The sequence below is a fragment of the Dama dama genome, chromosome 18, assembly GCF_033118175.1.
Source record: "Dama dama isolate Ldn47 chromosome 18, ASM3311817v1, whole genome shotgun sequence".
NCBI lineage: Eukaryota > Metazoa > Chordata > Mammalia > Artiodactyla > Cervidae > Dama > Dama dama.
In genome coordinates this window covers 32,270,137-32,295,471 of record NC_083698.1, presented here as the reverse complement: position 1 = coordinate 32,295,471, position 25,335 = coordinate 32,270,137, and positions in this window count along the sequence as shown.

Sequence of the window (25,335 nt, the reverse complement as noted above, 5' to 3'; positions counted from 1 at the left end):
CCAATGCCTGCTTTAAACGTAGTGTATCTGGGCCCCTCAATGTCACTAGGCCCACACTTCTATATAAAACCTAAATCTTCACAGTGTTTATAGGACATTAGTTTGCTTTCCTTTTCTTTGACGGGGAGGGGTGGTGGTCCTCACTAAGGCACTGGTTTCATAAGTGACTCACGTCTATTTCCGCATCATAAGGGCTGTTTTTCATCCCAGTTACCACCTGGAGGTGAATTCCAGACACCATTGTCCACCTGCAGACCTGGGGCCAAGTGGTCTACAGTTTCACATTTACTCATAAACTTCCTTTATCTTTTCCATTTTTAGTACAAAGTGCAATTCATAAAATAAAAAAATTACTAAAAATTTTTGTTTTCTTCTCAATAATATCCATTCGTAGGGAAAATAAATTTGTATGTATTAAAGTGATATTTTGATTAATTTAAAATAGAAATGACTTTTTCTCCCTCCCTTATTTGTATCACAACCTACCCAACTTTTTATAATATCAGGGACTTAAGAATTATAATGCATTAGGAAAAATGAGCAATGTTTAAATAGATTAACTCTGATGGAATGGTGAAAAACTGAATGAAAAAATAATCTTTCATATATTATTGTGATTTCCCAGTATATACTCTGACTTTAATGTTTAGCATTTAGTATGCAGTTTTTTCCAGAAATAATAAGTATTCATATTATGATGCTTTTTCTTCTGTACACTTAGGAACATAATTCATTTTTGAAATATAGTTGATTTACAATATTAAATTAGTTCTAGGTGTATAACATAGCATTTCAAAATTTTATTGATCATACTCCATTTAAAGTTACTATAAAATATTAGCTATATTCCCTGTGCTGTACACTATATCCTTGTAGTATATTTATTTTACACATGGAAATCCAATTTCTAATAGAGTGATAGTTTACAAAAAAAAGAGCAAACGGAAGATTTAACTCTGTGAACATTAAGAGGATCTGTCTAGGTTTAGTGTATCAAACCACATGACCCCCCCAAAAAGAAAGAGCAAGCAGAAATTAAGAAGTTGACCCCATGAGCAAAACCTAAGGAATGTGAAACACAAATTCCTTGAACTAAAGATGACCTAATAAAAGGAGAACTGATAAAAGACAGTTAGATGTATGGAGTCAAATATCTATTTCTCTATAAACAACAATCAGAATGAGGGCAGGGAAGGAAGGAAGCAAGGAGGGGGGAGGGAGGGAAGGAAAGGGAAGAAAGAAAGAGAGGGATGAAGACAGGGAGAGGTGGAAGAAGGAAAGGAAAAAAGAAGAGAGGAGAAAGAGAGAGAGACAATGCATGAAAGACAGGATGGGACTTTAGTGAATACACAAAATTCCTTGATTCTAAAGATTGTAAGCTATGAATGCAAAATCTTGGGTCACTGGGGACTATTCAGCAAAGTGTAAACAGCTCTCTTTCTTAGCCAGTTTAAATATACTTAAATGGCAGCCTTAGCTGACAACTTGACTTCTGAAGTTCCTTCTAGCATAGTCATTCTCTCTCATGTCTTAGAGCTACACGGAGTGCCTCATAAAAGTTCTTTCAACTTCTGTGTATTCTCGGCCTGAAAGTTGGAACAAGCTCTGCTGAGATTTGCATTTCCGTATTACTGATCTAAGAGGTTTGTGAGCACACATAAACCTTTGGATACTGATTGGAATTGCACTCAAGAGCTTCTTGGGTTGTCTGCTACTTAATTAGACCTTCCACACAGGGAAAGAGCAATGAGCTGGTGTCCCATCTCCAGCAGATGCTTGTGCCAGATGTGCAGAGAAACACACATTCCATTTCCTATAATATTCTCTGTTGTTCATTTTTATACTGTAGCAAAGAAGCCTTTCTGAGAATACTCCTAGAATTTATGATGAAAACAAAAAATGTAAACACTGAAAGAGCTAATCTCTATTTCAATATTTCTGCTGTGTATGCTTTTAATGTATATTCTCTCTTCTCTATTGTTCTAGTGCTTATATTTTAACTTCTACACAGTCATTTTTGATGATTCTAAATTGGACTTCCTGTGCACCAAAAAGAGACCTGATTATCCCCTATATCCCAGAGCACTGGATGATGCCTGAAACTCCACAGTCAGGAAATCTAGTCACCTTAGGGCAGGCTTTGATAAAATGTGATGTTGAGAGCATTGATCCTGATGTAGTGGAGAAACAGAGAAGAAAAGAACATTCCTGAGGAAATGTAAAGATTTTAAAGAAAAAATAAACTAATAATAAATTATATCCATTGTGGTATTTTGCTAAAGGCAGTCTCTTTAAAGCTTCTCATAAAGGCACTAGAGGGAGGAACTCAACCAGGATATCCAGGCAGGCAACAAGTTTCACTTACTTAGAATTACTACAGATTTTTCTATTAAAGATACCAATAATATTATTATTTGTTATCTGATACCTTACTACACTGATGAAAGAATACATTTGAGAATGTTTTTCTAGAATTAGTTGAATCTGCATTCAGGGGTCTCTTGGAATTGCCGTCATATTCCTACTTCATATAGAATGAGGTATAAGAGAGGGAGTATAGGTTTTAAAGGTAAACAATATAATTGATGCTCTTGAACTGTGGTGTTGGAGAAGACTCTTGAGAGTTCCTTGGACTGCAAGGAGATCCAACCAGTCCATCCTAGAGGAGATCAGCCCTGGGTGTTCATTGGAAGGACTAATGCTGAAGCTGAAACTCCAATACTTTGGCTACCTGACGTGAAGAAGTAACTCATTGGAAAAGACCCTGATGCTGGGAGGGATTGGGGGGGCTGGGGAGGAGAAGGAGACGACAGAGGATGAGATGGCTGGATGGCACCACTGACTTGATGGACATGAGTTTGAGTGGACTCCAGGAGTTGGTGATGGACAGGGAGGCCTGGCATGCTGCAATTCATGGGGTCGCAAAGAGTCGGACATGACTAAGTGACTGAGCTGAACTGAATATAATTTTTATCAGTTACTATTCTATGGCACAGTCTCTGAGCTCCGGTGTGACACACGGAGTTTACAATTACTAACATACAGAGTCATTACATTCACATAAAAATATGCAAAGCATTGCATAGAGCTTAGTGCCTGTTTGGTGCCCAGTAAATGTTAGTTTCCAACATTCTCTGACATAACTGAAGAAAGATCTGTTTTGATCCACTTCTGAGAATAATGAAAAATTTTAAAAATCAACAAATGGGACCAAATTTAACTTAAAAGCTTTTGCACAGCAAAGGAAACCATCAGCAGAACAGAAAGGTAACCCACAGAATAAAAGAAAATATTTGCAAATGAAGTGGTTGACAAGGGATTAATTTGCAAAATATGCAGACAGCACATGCAGCTCAATATAAAAAAAAAAACCTGATCAAAAAAATGAATGGAAGATATAAACAGACATTTCTCTGAAGAAGACATAGATGGCCAAGAGGCACATGAAAAGATGTTCAACATCATTAATTATTAGAGAAATGCAAATCAGAATTACAAAGAGATATCACCTCACACTGGTTAGAACAGCCATCATCAAAAATTCTACAAACAATGGGACTTGCCTGGTGGTCAAGAGAAAACCCTAAATCAAAAAGATAGATGCACCCCAATGTTCACTGCAGCACTATTTACATGTCCATCAACAGAGGAATGGATAAAGAAGATGTGGTACATCTATACAATGGAATATTACACAGCCATAAGAGAGAATGAAATAATGCATTTGTAGCAACATGGATGGACCTAGAAATTGTCATACTGAGTGAAATAAGTCAGACAGAGAAAGATAAGTATCATATATCACACATATCACTTATATGTGAAATCTTAAAAAAAAAATGGTACAAACTTACTTACAACTTACTTAAAAAACAGAGTAAAAGACATAGAAAACAGACATGGTTACTAAGCAGGAAAGAGAGGGGTAAATTGGAAGATTCAGATATGATATATACACACTACTATATAGAAAAGATAACTATTAAGAACCTAATTATAGCACAGGGAACTCTATTCCGTGCTCTGTAACAACCTATATGGCAATGCAGTCTAGAAGACAATGATATATCAATATGTATGTGCATGGCAGATTCACTTTGATGTACACCTAAAACTAACACAACATTGTAAATCAACTATATTCTAATTTTAAAAAAAATCAAGGTGGCAAACAAAATATAAAAGTATGAATCATAATTTTAAAAATTTTTCTGAACATATATCTGTATATTCACTGGGATAGGAAAGGAAATGCAGGAAGGATGACAGGAAAGGGGATAAATTCCAGTTCTTGATACCCAGTTGTAATGTCTGAATTTGTTCAAATAAATATTTATAGCTCATGGAATTTATTAATAAATCAGATGACCAATGAAAAAGTAAATTAAAAACAGACAAATACTAGTTTCCTGCCCATTACTCCCACCCCCACTGCCTAAATTTTCTCCAAAGAATAATTTTTTCATAGTGAAATTGAAAGTATTAGTCACTCAATCATGTCTGTCTCTTTGTGACCCCCTAGGCTCCTCTGGCCATGGGATTCTCCAGGCAAGAATATTGCGGTGTGTTGCTATTCCCTTCTCCAGGGGATCTTCCCGACCCAGGGATCAAACCCGGCTCTCCTGCAATACAGGTGGATTCTCTACTGATAGGATGCATCCTTTATGTCCCCTCATGGGCTTCCCTGGTAGCTCAGCTGGTAAAGAATCTGCCTACAATATGGGAGACCTGGGTTCGATCCCTGGGTTGGGAAGAGTCCCTGGAGAAGGGCATGGCAACCCACCCCAGTATTCTTGCTTGGAGAATCCCCATGGACAAAAGAGTCTGGCAGGCTACAATCCATGGGGTCACAAAGAATCAGACATGACTGAGTGACTAAGCACAATTGTTGTATGATAAATATCAGCTAATGATATCTTGCCTTTGGATTCTTAGATAAAACTATCTCACTCTTTTCTATCACAGTTTATGTAAAATCTAATGCCTTGTCAAGAATTTCAGCAAATTTCCAAAAACTTCTATTCATGGTTGTATTTGGACACTAGTTTCTGCCCCAGGGAACTCTCATATTCCCTTACTTTCCACCTTCTGCAGCTATGTGTTTCTCCCAACTCAATGTGGATCCCTATATGAAAAAACTTCTTATCCTTGATTTCTACCAAAAATTTACATAAGCAACAGAGATAATACCACAGAGATGGAAGAACTCAGAACAATACATACCACTGTCCCTATACTTTGATTGCCTCTCTAGCATGGGAAATTTCTTACTGGACATCCTTTTCCCCAGGTTCATCCCCTAATCAAATTGTTTTGCCTTTCCTTCCAACTGTTTCCCTTCATCATTTTCATATTTACCCCCACCACTGATTTCCACTCATCTCTTAGGTATCCATCCTGTATTTTCCCAGCTTGCTTCTTCAGAAGCTTTTTCTGTCTCTGTTAACTTAGTAGAGCACATTCAGTTTCTTCACCAAGAAGAGCCTAGATTCCCCACTATTAAACTATATTTTTTATATCACTGTAAGAGTGCTGGATATGCTTACTGAAAGTCAGTATTTTGAATGACAGTTCTTTTGTACATTCTTTTTGTAAATGACTGAAATATAAAGGTGAACTGTCCTTCCACAGGATATCAACACAAGCTTCATTTATTTTTTTCCTGTTTTTGTTGTTGTTCTATAGTGAACCAGTTTTAGCATTCACATATCATTGCTTTTAAACTGTACACTGAACCTCTGTGCAAGAATAAACAAACATATTATTATAGTCAAAACAAAAACAAGTCTTTCTAAAAAGGAGGAAGAAAGGTAGGGGAAGGGTCAAAGGCAAAGTCAAGGCCAAGGGTAAGTCCAAACAGCTAGTGTGAGGCCAAGTTCAAAGTCAACCTCAAGTTCAATTCAAGGTCAAAGTCAAGGTCAGGTCCTTTTCCTTGTTTTAATAATTATTCCAAGTGATTCTGTTGCATGCTGAAGTTAGCAAAGCACTACTATAATGAACAAACCTTCACTGTATCCTCTTCTTTTTTTAAAGAATTGGAGTTTAGTTGCTTTACAATGTTGTGTTAAGTTTCTGCTATACAACATGGATCAGGTTTAAGTTTACATATATTCCTTCCTTCTTGACTCTCCCTCCCATTCCACTCCTCTATAATCTATAACACTTTTGTAAAAAAATTCTATTAAAAATCATTCTGAAGCATTTTCTTTTTTTTTTTTTTATTTTTTTAAAAAAGACTACAGCTATATATGGCCCAGCAATCCCACTCCTGGGTGTATATCTTGAGAAAATCATGGTTTTAAAGGATACATACACCCCAATGTTCACTGCAACACCGTTTACAATAGCCAAGATATGGAAGTCCCTAAATGTTCATCAACAGAGGGATAGATAAACAAGAGTGGTACATATATACAAAGGAATACTACTCAGCCATAAGAAAGAATGAAATAATGCCATTGGCAGCAGCGTGGGTGGGCCTGGAAATTCTCACACTGACTGAAGTAAGTCAGACAGACAGAAATATATGATATGGCTTATATGCAAAATCTAAAAGAAAAATGATGCAAATGAACTTATTTATAAAACAAAAACACAGACTTAGAGAATGAATGTACAGTTACCAGGAAGAAAGGGCAAGGGAAGGATAGTTTGGGAGTTTGGGATTGGAACACTACTATATTTAAAATATATAACCAACAAGGACTGCTATATAGCACAGGGAACCCAGCTCAATATTCCATAATAACCAAAAAGGGAGAAAAATTGAAAAAGGATACTAGTATTGGTATAACCAAATCACTTTACTGTACATCTGTAAGTAACATATCATTGTTAATCAACTCTTCTCCAATATAAAATAAAAATTAAAAAAAAAATTAAAACCCTATTAAAAAGTTTTCTAAAGAAAAAGTCTTTCTATACTTGTTCATTTATTCCTAATACTTGAACATCCAATACTAGAGCACTCCAGTGCTGCTCTGACCCGATTAGACTGCAATCCTCATGAGGGGAGCAATTTTTGTTTTACCTACTGCTAAGTCCCTGACATAGTACAACAGTGTTTGGAGGTCTCTAATGCAAACGTGAGATAAAGCTTCAGGCTGGAGTTAGCTGAAGATTCGACTGAGACGTGCGTGCGATATGACCTCTTCATTCCTGTGGCTGGCCTTTCAGTGCCCCTTCCTGTGGTCTCTATCAGAAAATACTTTAATTTCTTTTTTGGTAGGTCAGGGCTCCAAGAGATAAAGGAAGTAGATACTAATCCTCTAACAGTCTGGGTATGAAATTAGCATAAAGCTACAGACTGAGTGTTCCTGTTCCCCTAGAATTCATGGTAAATCCTAATGCTCAATGTATTTGGAGGCAAAGCCTTTGGGAATTGATTAGGTCATGAATGCATAGCCTTTATGACTGTAAGAGTGCCCTTATAAAAGAGACTCTAGAGAGTTCCCTGGAACCTCCTACCATGTGAAAAGGGAACTCTAGGACGTAGGCTCTCACCAGAACCCAACCTCGCTGGCTCCCTGATCTTGGACTTCCTAGCATCCAGAACTATGAGCAATAAATGATGTCTGCAAGCCTCTCTGTCTAGGGCATTTTTGTTACAGCAGCCCAAATGGACTCAGACACATAGTATCACTTCTGCCATAACTCACTGATCAGATGTCCCTGGTAGGTCAGCCCAGATTCAAGGGAGGGAACTACCTCCCACTTTTGGATTGGATGAACACCTTTACCAGCAGCACATACATTAAGCCCTATTTCAATGATCTGTGTAGTAATCAGGCTCCATACAAAACTAGAAATATACATTCTCATTTAATGGCCATAGCAACTCACTGAGGTTATTATGAGTCAGTATGGGCAGCTGACAGCCATGGTTACAGTGAGTTGTAAAGTGTGCTACTGGTTTTTGTGGTCTGACTTCGATGTCCAGACATTTTATTATCATGACATATAGGCTCTGATTTAGTTCACCAGAAGATTCTGCTAGTAAGATTTATTGTCATCCATCTTCCAGGGTGTGTCCAGCAACATTGATATATTCATATATTTCTGAAAACTCCAGACAGCTGCTTTTGCAAATATCAGATTGCAATTCAACTTGCTTTTTTTTTTTTCAGTCCACTGCCAACTGACTACAGGAACCTATGACGATAGATTGGACATTTATATAATACTTAATCATGGTTGCTTTTGAGGAGACAAAAACTACCTATGCTTATTTTCTGCTTGTTTTTAAAATTTACAAAAATATATTGGCTTGATATTGGTTGACAAGCTTGCGACAGGGCTTGGAATATTTGCTTGCTCAGGAGGGCATGTCATAATTTTTTGAAGTTCCTCTTATTCCTTTAATAGCAAACAAATTGACACAATAATCCTGTCTTCTAGCTGAATCTCTCTAGTCCTTAGTATATGAAAAGATCTGGCACATGAACACTGAAGTAAATTTATATAATGGAGAAATACTATAAGTTGCTTCCTTTCATGAGAAATATTCAGAATAATCTAGAATATCCTGTATGCCAAGTCTGTAAAACAGAAACCATTATTCATTTTTAGCAGGAAGTTTCTTTTTGATACTGAAATAATTTCTTCTAGTTGAACTTTTCTTTTTCTCGTGATTTCTTTCTAAAGATTTCCACACTTGTAAAAGTAAATATTTTTAAAAGAGGAGACTAAAATTTATTTAGGGATGTGCTTTACACCTTAGGATTGTGTATGTGGGGATTCTCTGTTCAAAACTGTCACTAAAATATACAAATAAAAAAACAACATGGTATATAGATCTTAAGGCAATATTGCAGATTGTAACATTGTTTAATCCATCCTTCTTATCTAAAAACTACTCTAAGAAGCTGAAAGTCTCAAAATCAATTAAAAACAAAAACAAAAAACTTCACATTCTGAATGTCACATACTCAGTGATGTATTTTTCCTTTCATTCTATAGTTAATCATTCTGTTAGAAACCCACTATGATTGAATATTATTATAGGTTAGTCTTAACTTCTTCTTTAAAATGTATTATTAAAGTACAGTTGTGCTAGGTTCAGGTGTTCAACAAAATAATTCTGTTATATACATGTGTATATATAGATATACACACACACATAAATCTATATGTATATATATTCTTTTTTATGTTTCTTTTCCCATATAGGTTATTACAAAATACTGAGTGCAACAATATATGAAAGTGAAAGTCGCTCAGTAGTGTCCAACTCTTTGCAACCTCATGGACTATCAGTTCAGTTCAATTCAGGCGATAGTCATGTCCGACTCTTTGCGACCCCGCGGACAGGCTCACTGTCCATCACCAACTCCTAGAGCTTACTCAGACCCATGTCCATTGAGCCAGTGATACCATCCAACCATCTCATCTTCTGTTGTCACCTTCTCCTCCCGCCTTCTTTCTTTCCCAGCATCAGGGTCTTTTCAAATGAGTCAGTTCTTCGCAACAGGTGGCCAAAGCATTGGAGCTTCAACTTCAGCATCAATCCTTCCAATGAATATTCAGGACTGATCTCCTTTAGGATGGACTGGTTGGATCTCCTTGCAGTCCAAGGGACTCTCAAGAGTCTTCTCTAACACCACAGTTCAAAAGCATCAATTCTTTGCCGCTCAGCTTTCTTTATAGTCCAACTCTCACATCCATATATAACTACTGGGAAAACCATAGCTTTGACTAGAAGGACTTCTGTTGACAAAGTAGTGTCTCTGCTTTTTAATATGTTGTCTAGGTTGGTCATAATGAATTCTCCAGGCAAGAATACTGGAGTGGGTAGCCGTTCCCTTCTCCAGGGGATCTTCCCAAGACAGGGATAGAACCCAGACCTCCCACATTGCAGGTAGATTCTTTACCAGCTAAGCAACCAGGGAAGCCCAAGAATATTGGAGTGGGCAGCCTATCCCTTCTCCAGTGGATCTTCCTGACCCAGGAATTGAACCAGGGTCTCCTGCATTGCAAGGGAATCTTTACCAGCTGAGCAACCAGGGAAGCCCTTCAAATATATATGAATAAATAATATATAAATAAATAAAATATAAATTATATAAAATAAATTTATATAAATAAAATATATATTTATTTATATAAATATATATAAATAAAACTATATAAATAATCATATATAAATACATATATGTGTGTAATATACTATATTATATACTATATATATATGTATATGTATACACACACACATATACCAGGGAAGCCCTTTAAATATATATATATATATATATGCAATATACTATATTATATACTATATCAAGGCTGTATATTGTCACCCTGCTTATTTAACATATATGCAGAGTACATCAATGAGAAATGCTGGGCTGGATGAAGCACAAGCTGGATTCAAGATTGCCGGGAGAAATATCAATAACCTCAGATATGCAGATGACACCACCCTCATGGCAGAAAGCAAAGAGGAACTAAAGAGTCTCTTGATGAAAGTGAAAGAGGAGATTGAAAAAGCTGGCTTAAAACTCAACATTCAGAAAACTAAGATCATGGCATCTGGTCCCATCACTTCATGGCAAATAGATGGGGAAACAATGGAAACAGCAACAAACTTTATTTTGGGGGGCTTCAAAATCACTGCAGATGGTGACTGTAGCCATGAAATTAAAAGACGCTTACTCCTTGGAAGAAAAATTATGACCAACCCAGACAGCATATTAAAAAGCAGAGACATTACTTGCCAACAAAGGTCCATCTAGTCAAAGCTATGGTTTTTCCAGTAACCACATATGGATGTAAGAGTTGGACCATAAAATAAGCTGAGCGGCAAAGAACTGATGCTTTTGAACTATGATGTTGGAGAAGTGTCCTGAGAGTCTCTTGGACTGCAAAGATATCCAACCAGTCCATCCTAAAGGAAATCAGTCCTGAATATTCATCAGAAGGACTGATGCTGAAGCTGAAGCTCCAATACTTAGGCCACCTGATGCAAAGAACCGACTCATCTGAAAAGACCCTAATGCTGGGAGAGATTGAACGCGGGAGGAGTAGGGGATGACAGAGGATGAGATGGTTGGATAGTATCACTGACTCAGTAGACATGAGTTTGAATAAGCTCCTGGACTTGGTGATGGACAGGGGCACAGTCCATGGGGTCATAAAGAGTCAGACACCACTGAGTGACTGAACTGAATACTATATATATATATATATATGTGTGTGTGTATATATATATACACACACACAAAACATATAGCTCCCTCTGATATACAGTAAGTCCTTGTCATTTGCCTATTTTATATATAGTGTTATACGTATGTTATGTATTCAGCGATATATTTTCCTTTCACTCTATAGCCTGTCATTCTGTTAGGAACACACTATGACTGAATGAGATTATCACAGTTTAGGCTTAAGTTTCAATACTGTGTATAGCTGCTTAAAAGGAAGGAATTTATTAGTCTCTCATCATCAAGTCCTTACATTTTGCCCCACGTTTATTATAGCACATTGTATTTCAGAAAAGTAGATCCAGTATTTCAAATTTCCCAAGTGTCTGTTAGAAAGAGCTTAGTAGTAGAGGATACTCAAAGGAGAACGTGAACTTGCAGTTTAAAATTAAAAACAAAATGATAATCCATGGCAATGAGTCTTACTTTATTTTCCTATTCCCCAATCCTCTTTAAGGACTAGGAAAATGGAATGGGGCCCAGATTTATGATAATAGCCAAGAGCATAATCACATAAATAGGGCACAGAGTCTGAAATCTTTGAGCTTATTCCCTGGTGTTCCCCTGGTTGGTTAGGAATTGTCTGTGGGCGGGGGAGGTGTTTGAGTACATGCATAACCTAACACACATGTTTCTCCCTAAAAAAGGAGAAGCAAGACACAAACTTTAAACACTCTTTTAAATCTTTAATTAAAGTTTATACTGTTGGGAATGAGAATAATTATGCAAAGCTTCAGTTCAGTTCAGTTCAGTCGCTCAGTCATGTCTGACTCTTTGCGACCCCATGGACTGCAGCACACCATGCCTCCCTGCCCATCACCAATTCCCAGAGTTTACTCAAACTCATGTCCATTGAGTCAGTAATGCCATCCAACCATCTCATCTTCTGTCATTCCCTTCTCCTCCCACCTTCTATCTTTCCCAGCATCAGGGCCTTTTCAAATGAGGTATTTCTTCATGTCAGGTGGCCAAAGTACTGGAGTTTCAGCCTCAGCATCAGTCCTTCCAATGAATATTCAGGACTGATCTCCTTTAGGATGGACTGGTTGGATCTCCTTGCTGTCCAAGGGACTCTCAAGAGTCTTCTCCAACACCATAGTTCAAAAGCATCAATTCTTCAGTGCTCAGCTTTCTTAATGCAAAGCTTAGTTTAATATTATATAAGCAATGGACAGACTTTAGTATGATTTCACAATAAAAGAAGACTTTTATTTTAAAAATTCAAATTAGCACCAGAAGTAACTGCAAACTTTATAACAAATCTTTTTCAAGATGAAGTTATAATTTTCTATCCATGTTTAGTAATCAAGATAGATTTTGAATGATAATTATTATTTTCTAAACTCTAAATAAGATTCCTAAAATACAGTCTAAAACATGAGAGTTTGGACTCCATTCTATCGCTTGTGACTTAACTAGGACAATTTCTAAGACATGTACAAGTCATTCCTGAGTCATTCCATGAGTTAATGTGAAAAACAGTCACCAAAGTTGTTAAACTTGTGACTTGATAAAAACAAATTCCTGCTATGAGGAAGAAACAGACATGGAGAAGGTGCTTCATAATGAAATAGTTTAATGAAATACAATAAAGAGATAACAGTATACATTGAAATGCTGTCACTTCTATTGTAATAAAATACAAATCTTTTATCCTGGGAGACTAAGAGAAATTATAATTCAGTAGAGGAGAAACATGCAGACTGCTCTAACGATCAATACAAAGTAAAAGATAATTCATAATAGCCCACTTCAGAACAATTAATGTCTTTCATTCTAAGTTGAATGAAGAGGAGAAAATGAGGGCACAGACAAGATAGCAATAAAGAGAAAGAGAAGACATCGTTAAAACATGGTCCTTCAATTACTTTCCAACACAGAACATTGTCAAGAGTGGAGACCGGGGCAGTCAGGATGTGATTTATTTGCCTGTGGCTGGGATTCACTGATCTATCCTATCAAGAATATTCTGAAGTAATTAGATTAAATTTTGATTTAAAGGTATTTATTCACATTCACAGTATATTTAGTACACTGAAATGATGAGTTTGTTCTCTGGGGAAAAAAATCTTTTAAGAGAGAAGACTATTTACTTTCATTTCTATTGAACCATTATCAACCACAGTATAGTTAGGCTGTCTCTTCAGTGTGAGAGCAACACAACAGTATTTATTCAAGAACATTAAAAGACATTATGCTAGAGTTCCTAAACCCTTAGCACACCTTCAAGTGGAACAGAAAAAAACTGTTTTTAAATATATTTAGTGAGAAGTTCTCATACAATAATTGTGTTTACCTCCAAGGGAATTCAAGTTTTCTACTCCCCAAATCAAGCCCAACAGCGTCAAATATTTGGATATGGAAAGTTATCTAAAAATTTTGACAAAATTATTTAAACCCTGAAAAACCAGCACTGTGTACTATTCAATACAATTTCTTGATGATTCTTCAATACTCCATATAGCTATGACTTATAATACAATGTCATTCCATGCTTTCATGGTCTTCATGTAAAGTCATAAATTTGTATTTGTTAAAATTTAGATTAAAATAAAAATAGTGGTTCAAGCCAATTCAAGATTCAGAAATGCTAAATATTTATTTCATCCTAAGTCTTTGGAATACCCAGTCTATGTTAAAGTTTGGCATTAATATTATAAAGCCTTTAGACTTTGAAGAAGGTGTAAGTATAGCTAAATGAAAGATAAAATACTTGACTAAAGATGCAGTATATGATCTTAGAACTGGACTTTTAAATTAACTGGCACCGTACATTTTTCCAGTGATTCAACTTGGATAACAATTATAACATTTCTTGACATATATTAAGTTAATATGTGGGGCATAATTGGAACTAGACAGTTAGACTGTAGTATTAAAAAGGAATCAAGTAGTTTGAGTCTGCACAGAATGACCATTTAGAAATTTTTAAACCACGCTTATGATTAATACTGGTAGATAGGCTTTAAAATATTTTGTGCTACTGAATAAATGTAAGGGATTTTTATAAATGGAAGTCTGAACTATATGATCATGAATATGTCAAGGGGAATAAATATAGACTAACACAATGGAAGATTTCTTCACAATGGTGATCTAAACTGGGTCTTACAGCTTGAACAAGGAACATTTAAACCATGAAGAGAAATAAAATATGAATTTCAAATATTTTAAAAAAGAAATTTGGTTAATTTAGATTACAAAGCCAAGTGCCTAGAAACTTGCAGGCTAATAAATTTAAAGCAAACTTTTAATGTTAACCCATCAACCCCTTTGTAAGTCTCCAGCTTCTGAAAGAATGCAGATATCTAAGCGGATAACAAAAGCACATGTAACATGATGGCAATACATTCTCTTCATGGGAGGTTTTGCCCAGAAGTAGAAACACAAGTTTTTCTCAACAAGATATTTCAGGTGCTGTAATAGGCAATTCAAAGAGAAACAGAGTCTCAAGAAATTATCAAGGTATTTTCTTGAGCTCCAAAAGCATTGCAGATGGTGACTGCAGCTATGAAATTAAAGGATGCTTGCTTCTGGGAAGAAAAGTTATGGACCAACCTAGACAGCATATTAAGAAGCAGAGACATTACTTTGCCAACAAAGGTCCATCTATTCAAAGCTATGGTTTTCCAGTAGTCATGTATGGATGTGAGAGTTGGACCATAAGGAAAACTGAGCACTGAAGAATTGACTCTTTTGAACTGTGGTGTTGGAGGAGACTCTTGCGAGTCCCTTGGACTGCAAGAAGATCCAACCAGTCCATCCTAAAGGAAATCAGTCCTGAATATTCATCAGAAGGACTGATGCTGAAGCTGAAACTCCAATACTTTGGCCACCTGATGCAAAGAACTGACTCCCTGGAAAAGATACTGATGCTGGGAAAGATAGAAGGCAGGAGGAGAAGGGGACGACAGAGGACAAGATGGTTAGATGGCATCACCAACTCAATGGATATGAGTTTGAGCAAGCTCCAGGAGATAGTAAAGGACAGGGAAGCCTGGTGTGCTGCAGTCCACGGGGTCATAAAGAGTTGGACACAACTGAGTGACTCAACAGCAACAACAAAATTTAGGTAACAAAATGGGCTCATCTGGAAATCACAGAACTTTTGCTTTAGTCGAAAAGATGTTATTACCAGTCAGAACAGTCTGGATGGTACAGTTTGGAACTCTGAGCTGTGTAACAGTTTATTTTATGTCTACCCAAGTGGCTAGCAAAACCATGATTGGCAAAAGCAAGGTATTATCTGAAATATTTATATCCAGTTAATGAAAATGGTACTAGGTAAAAATAGTTCAGTAAATGAAAACTCTAGAAAGCATCCAGTACTCTTTGCCACATTGGTTGGCATTAAAATCCTCCTCAGTTAGTAATCACTTTATTACTTTATTGAATTACTTTATCCAAATGTTCAAGAAATACTGCTATGGTAATATATCTCTTGAGGTACATTTTACTACTGCTTTTATACATTCTACACTTTCATTCTTTTTAGTTTGCTATATTTTACTGACCTAAAACTTCATCATTTTTGTACCTATCCCCTATTTTGTCCAGTTTTTGTAAGTCTTCAAAAAATGCTCTTGTGAAGGACTGCTCATCTCACAAACAAAAATTAAGGTTCTATTTTTTTCCAAGACCTAGAATTTCATGTACAAATTAAGATAAAACAAAAATTTCCACCTGCCTACCTTATGACCCAGACACAAGATCAGCAAGAGAAGGCAATAGCTATTGTTATCTTCTTTAGTTTAAAATAATCACTGATAGTTTATTTTGGTATGCAAGTAAAAACTCGCATTGTTAGCAAGAAGAAAGAAAAAAAAAAATACCTCTGTTGAGTCAAGTTAAGATTCCCACCCGTGTTTTAAAGTGCATCTATTATAATCATGCAAACTTAACATTTTACAGTAATTTATACAGACACTAATATTCTGTCTTATCTAAATGACGACTGTCTAAATGCCTAAACCAGAATTTGTTATTGAATTACACAGACCTTCCATTAAGTGCCATTGAGATTGATGCCTTTTGATTTCAACTATAATTTTAAGACCAAATGTAAAGATACTTGAAGCTAATGCTATTAAACCAGAATTTGAGGTAATACTCTCAGATGTTTTATTACTGGTTAGGAACATAAATTCAACCTTGAGCTCTCCTTTTAAGTCACATGACATTTATCTGATAGTGGCCACAATGTCCTATCTGTAGGAATCTAAAGACCTGTATCTACTAGTTCTGATCAGTTAGCAAAGTTCAAGGTGATGGAGGTCAAAACTGAAATTAAACCATGAATACCCCTCACAGTAGGGAAAAGGGAAAATGGTTAACAAAATGTCAAAAGTGAATCTACAGAAAATGTGCAGAGGTGTACGTGCCCAGGAATAGGTACAAACAAAGGGGACAGCCCCTAAATATACTCTAGGAAAACCACTGTGAACCTGTTCCAGTGTTGGAGTCAAAGAGGCCTTTATTTCACTCTAGGGTTTTCCTTTACTCTAAGCTTTCAGACCTAGATTCCAGGATGACAAAGAAAAGGCATTAAATCTTGTAAGTAAGAGCTCTTCTGCTATTGGAAGATAGAAGTGTCAACTCTTCAGTAGTCTTATTAGTTCTAATCACACATCATCAGTTATTTGCCCAAAATTCAAATAGTAGAGTTGGCCCTTCATTTAACCCTTCACAAATCCAGGCATTTATCTTTGTTATGTGAATTTTTTGCCTCTTCATTTTAATAACACAAACCCAAAATAAAACCAATACAACAGATCATGACAGAGCAGTACGTAATATACTGGTCCTGTCTTAGTTTATCAGTTTTTTAAATTACTGTATTTTAGGTAATATTACTTTGCTTCTTTGGCTATAGGATTGTATTTAGGTCTGAATCAATAGAGCACATTACTGTCTTAACTAGGTATATAGTTATTTCTCTGTATAGCTTTGTATATTTAGGTAGTTGGCAAATTCGTTGAGGACATATTCAATATATCCTACTACCAGGTATGATATTTTTCTGTGCCCAGTATAGTTATGAATAGATGACCCAATTGTCACTGAAAAATTTTAAAGCTAAATTAAAACACACACATACATCATTACCTTAATGTATCACTCTCTCCAATAAATATATAAAGCAAGTAAATAAGAAGTATCTTTTATATTTCTCAACCCATATGTTCACTCTACTTTAATAAACTTTCATAAAATAGCAATAAAATCAAACAATTTAGTAATAAGCATTTTACTACCGGCACACAAGGAGCATTTCTGTCCTCAGAATTTACGTGTATTTTTAACTGCATTTTCCCACCATGTTACTGATTATTTAAAATAAACATGACCATTGTGATTCAACTACTTATTTATATTTTTTTTAAAACTAAAATAAACAAGATATTTTATCTTTTTAAGGTCATCCAAATGACTGCAATGAGTTGAAAAAAGCAAGAATGTCACTTAGCTTGAAATAAAAATTATGGCTCTGAATTCAGAACCAAGGTTAGAACATTGAAGTTTCCTTTAGTTCTCATGTCTGACTTACTCTATGCTGGAAAATTAAATGTAAGATAAAAAAAATTATTTTCTCTCCAAAAATATTCTAATTAAAAATAATTTTGCTTGAATTTCTTGTGATTCTAGTATGCAGATGGCTACATAGAAGAGACCACAGATGTTGGCAGCAGCAAGTCTTATATCTGAACTTCACTTTCATTGTTACCAGCCATATGACCTGTGACAGGGTCCTTTACTCCCTGACAAAATGCTATTGGCATTCTTGACTGTAAATGTTTAACTAAGATTGAGAACTTCTATCTTTGCCTTAAAATTTTATTCTCTTTGTTCAGCCTGGGTGATCTCATTGGCTTTCATTATTTTAACTTCTATTTGTAAGTTGGTAACAAAAATGTTGCCTGAGATTTTCATCTTTTGTAGCATAGACAATTCCAGTCAACCCACTCAACCTCCCTGTCTTACCTTTTTCTCCTCCTGTATCTTCCCTCAGTAGGTACAGAACTGATTGCCATGTGATCTACTGTCGAATACACCCATTTTTTCTCCTCTGCTTCAGCTACAAGAGCAGCTGTTCATGAGATTTTAGCCTTTCCATTCTCTTGCCTAAATACTTTAGTGAATCCCAACAACTTACAAAAGTTAGTATTATGAGATTTAAATCCTATATTTCAGGACCTCTGTGTACTAAACCTTGTCTACCTCTCCAATTTCCGCTCTCACCATTTCTCCCCTCACTTTTTTTGCTCACACTGAGTTATTTACAGTTCACCACAAATATCAGGATATTTCCAATTACTCTTTCCTCATGTTTCTCTGTTCATTTATACTTTCCTCAACCCTCCAACTAAATAACATCATCTCTTTAGACACAGATCATGTGTCATCTCCTGCAGAAACAAAACTCTTCTCTAATTCCCTTCCTCGCTTGCTCTGATTAATATGCAATAAAAACCCAGTAATGATTCTATGGCAGCACACTCCATTTATTTTTGAAATTATCTCTGCCTGTATCTATGTTTCCTTATTTCTCTATGGTTCTTATCATTTGATTCCTAAGCATGTAAGAGGTATTCAGTGAGGATCTGAAGGATGAATGAATAAATATATAATATCTGAGCTAGGCTTTAAGAAGATAAGCAAGATTGTGACTTGTGCAAGTGGCAGAAAGGTTGTTCCAGGCACTGCACACCCTGAGCCCACAAGTGAGGAGGAAACCAGAGCACATATAAGTCAATGTAAAGTCAGTCAAAGGAAAATGGTTCAGACAGCAGGAGTCGTTCAGTAGCAATGGCTATTACCACCTGGCTGTGTCCTCTCCGGCTACTTCAAAGTGTCCAGAGACCCTTCTCCAATCCAGGTAGCCTTCTATACCTCAGCACTTAATATGGATAATGAAAAGATTTGTTAAAAATTACTGACTTCATACTTTATGATAAATATTACATAAAATCAACCAAAGTATCATTTCATAATCATATACCAGGAAGAATAGAGCCCTGTCTATGTCCAATTCCCACTTGATGAGGAGTTGAGAAAAGTCTTGTTCATGGATTATTACCATGAATAATCTGTTCCTCTTGTCAGGGAACATCTCTGGTCTGGATTTCAGCACTCTCTCATTGTCTTCATGCCACACCATTCTGTGCTGAATGCTTTCATCCTTGCACTGCAGAATTTTTTCAGTCTTTGCTTTAAGGTCACCTTAAGTTTTTTTTTTTTTTTTTAAATCAAAGTGATGGTTAAGCTAGTTTTTTTCCTCTCTGTTATGCTCTACAAACTGTCTGGCCTGCATCACTTGGTACTGTGGACTGATTTCTTTCTATTTGGGGGGACCTGAATTTCTCTGTCTCTAATCTTAGGACATTGTGTTCTCTAGCCATCTGTTCCAGGGTTCTGCCTACACAGCAGAGATGGGGGAAATGCTTTATATCCAGCTTCTTCTGTTGGGAAGAGTAGCTTCCAGATTGAGTGTGAACTAACAGCAGAACCCCTACTGCATGGGAATGTGGAGGTCATGACATTTCAGGTATAACACAGTGATACCCACTCCTAAGTCCCTCAGCTCTGTTCATCTCCAACAGACAACCTCATACTCGATGTCATGAAACTCAACAGGGAACATTTGTGGTAGCAAAACAGAATTTATGAAGCTATTACATTTGCAAAGTCAGATGAAGTCAGAAATCATGGAGAGTTTTAAATGAAGAGCTGCATAAAGACTGAATAACCAAATAAAGGTAATTCCATGAAAATAGTAACATCAAGACTTACTTTTATAATAGTGAGATATATCTTATTTTTACTTTCACATTGAGACTCTTAGTGGGTGCAAATGTCAGTATGTAAATTAGTTTGGTCAAAAACATATCATGTGCTTCAAAATTCTAAACATACTTTTCCTAAACATTAGCTGGAATTTTCCATTAAAAGGCGTGACTTTTTTTTTAATAACCAACAACAAAAACTTTACTTTTCCAGGTTGTTTTAATACTAAAAATAAATAGCTCCTGGTCACCCATGCATTTATACAAAAGTAGTATCCACAGCAGTTATTGCTGAAGGACAGCCACACCTTCTGAAAGCATAAAAATAGGCTTGAATTCACCCTTGGAAAATTGAAAACTCATAGTGGCATGTGTTATATTTGATAACAGTGTTACTTGGCAGAACAAATTAGTGATGTCCAATCAACATCAAAAAGGCACACTGGAACATATCAGACAGAAAGTTATTTTGACACATTGGAAATGTAGTATGTGTATTAAAAAAAAGACTCAGTTGAGCTTAATTTCATTTTATACAGATTTGATCTTCTGTAGATAAATGTGACATCTCTAATTTTAATGAGGTATCCTTGCATTTAATTATGAGTTATTCATTGAAATGTTTTGGCTATCATGACACGACTGTTTTTCTTTTTGTTATTATTGGGTTCTCTGTGTAGTGTGGTAAACATACCTCTATTTCAGAGATGAAGGAAAATATCCAGTAGGGGCTTAATACTGTAAAACATTAAATAAAATATGAGCAAATTACATTTCTCTGATATTATAAAATGTTCACCTATCTTGTCATCAGTATGCCTTGCCTTTAAAAAATGTTAATAGATACTCTCTCACAAGTGTTCAAATGACTATGTAGAAATGACTAGTTCATAATAGTTTCTTTTTATACATATAAAATTGTTACTTCAGTATTTCAAAGTTCTTGATAGAAAAACCTCAAGACAGTTTAAATACATATAGAAGAATGACTTCCATAGATATTTTCCTTTGAAAAATATCTATGTATTGAAATATAATATCAATTTCAAATTTTTGTCTTGAAATGTTAAAGGCTCAATGTTAGAGAAGTTGCTCTCATTTATGATTTGGAAAACAAAATTCTACCAAATGTACCATGATGCCAATATGAATGAATTTTTCTGACAGTGCTGAAGATAATGGGGCATGCCACCCACATCTCTTTAGGAATGGAGCCTCCATCCCCCACATGCAAGGACTTCTGACTGTTGAATCAAGGCGATTCACCTCCTTGCCACGATTTTCAATACCCTTGAAAGACTACAACTTCAGACCTCCACTGGGATCTGGTGAGGCTTGTGCTGAAAATACCCCCTTTTCAAATTACCCCCTGGCCACCCCCACTACCCTGACCATCTCACAGGAATTAAGGGTATTTCCTAGCGTAATGCATGTAAATGTCTACCTTGGAGTCTGTTTCCTGGGGAAAATGATCTACGAAAACTAGCACTGGGAAACAGGCACTAAAATGAGGTTTTGGGAACCATACCATCCACTGTCCAGATACCATCCATCACTGGTGTTAGATAAAATGAAGAGTCTCTGGCCTGTGATTTTATCCACTGGTGAACTGGATAGGATGGGGAAGGGGAAGCTCTGGCGAGTACACTAACTTAGACACTCCCAGGGTTTCAAGGAAGTGGCAATCATAGTTACAGCAGAGGCAGATGGCTCTTGATGGATGCTACTGATGCGTTAGAGAAAAAATATAAAAAGAAAAGTAGAGGATGATTAATTACCAATTCAAGGAAAAATGTGAAAGCTAGATGATCTCCCTGGTAAAACAGAAAAGTATCTTGTCTCCCTCATCCTGGAAGCAGTAAAGGCTAAGGATCAGACCCAGAACTTAAGAGTAGTAAAGCTCTCAGGAAGACTCAGGTCTCACCTCCAGCAAGTCTATTATGCCAATGTCAGATGCATTGTTGGGAAGGAGTGGGAATCTAAGATTAAGTTTGGAAAATCTGAATTTCCAGACCAATAGCCCCACATGAGCCACAGCCCTCTGGTCCTTCACAAGTGGCTCTCTGCTCTTAGTTAAAGGTTGGTGCTCCTTCTACCCACCAGAACATCAAGTTAGAATTTATTTATATGAGGGCATTACACATGATGCAAACAATAGATTCCAAGCAAGGACATTGGAGACAGATGTTGACACTGTATTAGGATGGCTTTTAGAATCAGAAAAAGCAATGACCCACACTCAGTGAAATAAAAATGACAAAAATGTCATGGAAAATTGTGGAAGAGGTCAAAAGGTTCAGAGATTAGACATGCTAGAGTAGGTATATTATACAAAGTCAGAACAAAAGTCCACCAGATAACTATATTTCACAGAGAAGACACAGAGGAGCCTCTGTTTAGCAAAGTGCTAAGAAATGTGTTTGTGAGAAGGGTAACAACCAGCATTATTAGGAAGCTCGGTGGTGGCTGTCATCTGTAGGATAGGGGGATCAGTGGGAGATGTTGTTACAGAAATGACTCCCCTGACAGCGGGGAATGGTATCATCTCCCAACCAGTAAAGGCCATATGGTGTCACTTAACCATCAGAGACAAAGTTGGAGCAATGATCCTAATGAGCAACAAGGCTGAACAAGCAGTCAGCATGGCCTGACCCATAAAACTTTGTAAACAGTTAATGGAACACAGTGTCCTTGGGGAAAGACAGAGTTTTGCTCCATCATCACAAAGAAATGAAGGATGGATGGTCAGGAGACTAAGAGTGGCTACCCTGATAAAACTCACCATGTCTAGCAGAGGATCCAGACCTGAGCCAGTTTTGCAGATCTGGAACCCCTTGACTAAAGGGCAGCTCAGGTCTAATGGCTGGTGGCTCAGTCAGTAAAGAATATGCCTACAATGCAAGAGGCTGTCTCCAGGACACAAGACCTGGGTTCAATCCCTGGGTCAGGAAGATCCCTTGGAGAAGGGAACAACAACCCACTCCAGTATTTCTGCCTGGAAAATTCCATGGACTGAGGAGCCTGGCAGGCTATAGCTCATGGAGTCATAAAAGTCTCTGTCTTACTATAGAAAGAGAAAGTAGTAAAATTTCCTCCAGCATTTTACCAAAGGAACCTTTGGCCATCTACTAAAGTAACTTCACTTTGAGGAAAAAAAGAATAGGTAGATTTGATTTGACTCTTAGACACAGTGCTTGAGCTGACAATTATGGTTACATCCAGGCAACTGAAGTGTCAACATATCCACTCCCTGTCTCTACCTCTGTTATATGAGAGGATATGGAAGCCAGGCAGTAACTGTCCTGGCCTGGATCTGGCTTCAGTCTAGGTCTACCAATGTATTTTATGGTTATTTCCTTGATCCCTGAATGTATAATTGAAATGGATGTCTAGTGCAGTTGTCAGAATTCCCACACTGGTTCCATGGTTTGTGAGGTAGGAGCTTTTAAAGAAGGGACAGCCAGATGGGAGCCTCTGAAACTCACCCCTCTCCCAGCCAAGATATTAAGAAACTAGATTGTATCCCAGGAAGAAGTATCTAAATATTTAAAGGGTAAAGAGCTAATGTTCCCTTCATATCATCATTTACTCCCCACACTGGCTCTCACACAAACCAAACAGATCCTGAAGGATGAGAATGGACTACTGCAAATTCAGTCAGGTAATAGCCCCAGCTGCAGCTTTTGAAAGTGATGTTCTATTTTTACTAAATCAATAGACCTGAGGTAAACTACCATTAATATGAAGAATGCACTCTTTCCTTGTACCTATTAAGAAGCAGTTCACACTGACATGGGATTGACTACAGTATATATTTCAAGTTTTCCCCCAGGGTTAGGTTTACTCTCCTGCACTTTGTTATATTGTCTGAAGTTCTCTGCTATGTTAGATCAACCTCAGAACATTACATGAGTCCCTACATCAATGACAACATGTTTGTCAAACAAGATTACTTGCTCATCAATTTGGTTAATTAAACGAACTGAAAGCATGTTAATCAAACCAAAATACACTGTTGGACTAAATATGTTGGATGCCTCCATGAAGTACATACACTGCACAAGGTTTTTATCAGTGAACTTCTTTTTTTTTTTTTTTTTTTTAGAGATCAAAGAAATATTTATTTTAAGGAATGCTTCATGAGGTTCCAGAGATTGGCAAATCCAATATCTGCTTTGTGGGCTGAAGACCCAAAGAGAAAATGAAGCTGAAGTTTGATTCAGAAGGACCACAGGCTGACAGAATTACTTGCTGCTTGGAGAAGGTTAGTCTTTTAATTTTATTCAGACCTTCACCTGACTGGCTGTGGCTCTCTCTCACATTTGGAGGGCAATCTGCTTTGCTCAAAGTCCAAGGTTTGAATATTAATCTTATCCAAAAATATCCCCCCAGAGACTTCCAGAATAATGTTTGATCAAATATCTAGATACTATCTCTCAGTTGACACACAAAATTAATCATCACAATATTGCAGCCAGATTTATGTTTTTGTATCATAAATCCAGTCATGTCATCCCTTTCCTTAACAAGGCTCCTATTGTCCCAGTATCTGTTTACATCCTAGCTCCATCTCGTAGCACTCCTCTGCCTTTCATGTCATCTCAACTGAACCTTCTCTGATCTGCCTTAATATGTCAAATCTCCCTAGTACAATACATGTCTTTAAAGCTCTATGTACATTTCATTTGCAACACTTGAAGCACTTCATTTTCAACCATACTTGGAAAATTATATTATTTTGGTAGTGATTTGTGGGAGATGAGAGAGCTGAAGGATTGTCAGCAAAAGGACATGGAGGACAAGCTGCAATTTCACTCACACCTGACAATGATGCTTTGAAGACCTTTTTTAAAGTTTGCAACTTGAAGGTTCATATGTAGGGGACTCAATGTATAGGCAAAAATAGATATTGGTTCTCTCCTCTAGAGCTTAGACTACGACATCAAATCAGTGAACTTCTTCTGTGTCCTTGGTCTGGGGCATTCTTGGACGTGGCCTTTGTAAAGCATGGATTATCACCTCTCCCACTGCTAAGGAAACAAAACCTGGCTGGACTCTTCAGGATTTGCTCCAAATCCAGTAAAGACAAGTCCTATGTCCTGGATGACATAGAAGGCTGCCAGCACCAAGGGGGCCAAGAGGAGAACAGACCTCCACAGCAGGCCCAGCTTCCGTACAGGGGTGTCTGCCTCTCGGGCTACAGGGTCCAGTAGACCCTGTGGCTGCAGAGGTATGGATGATAAGAAAAGATGCCATGTAGAGAATTTTCTCCAGCAGTAAAATTATAACACAGACTGCTAGAGTCCTTGATAAAGGCCATGCCATCTGCGGCAGAGAGTTAAATATCATTT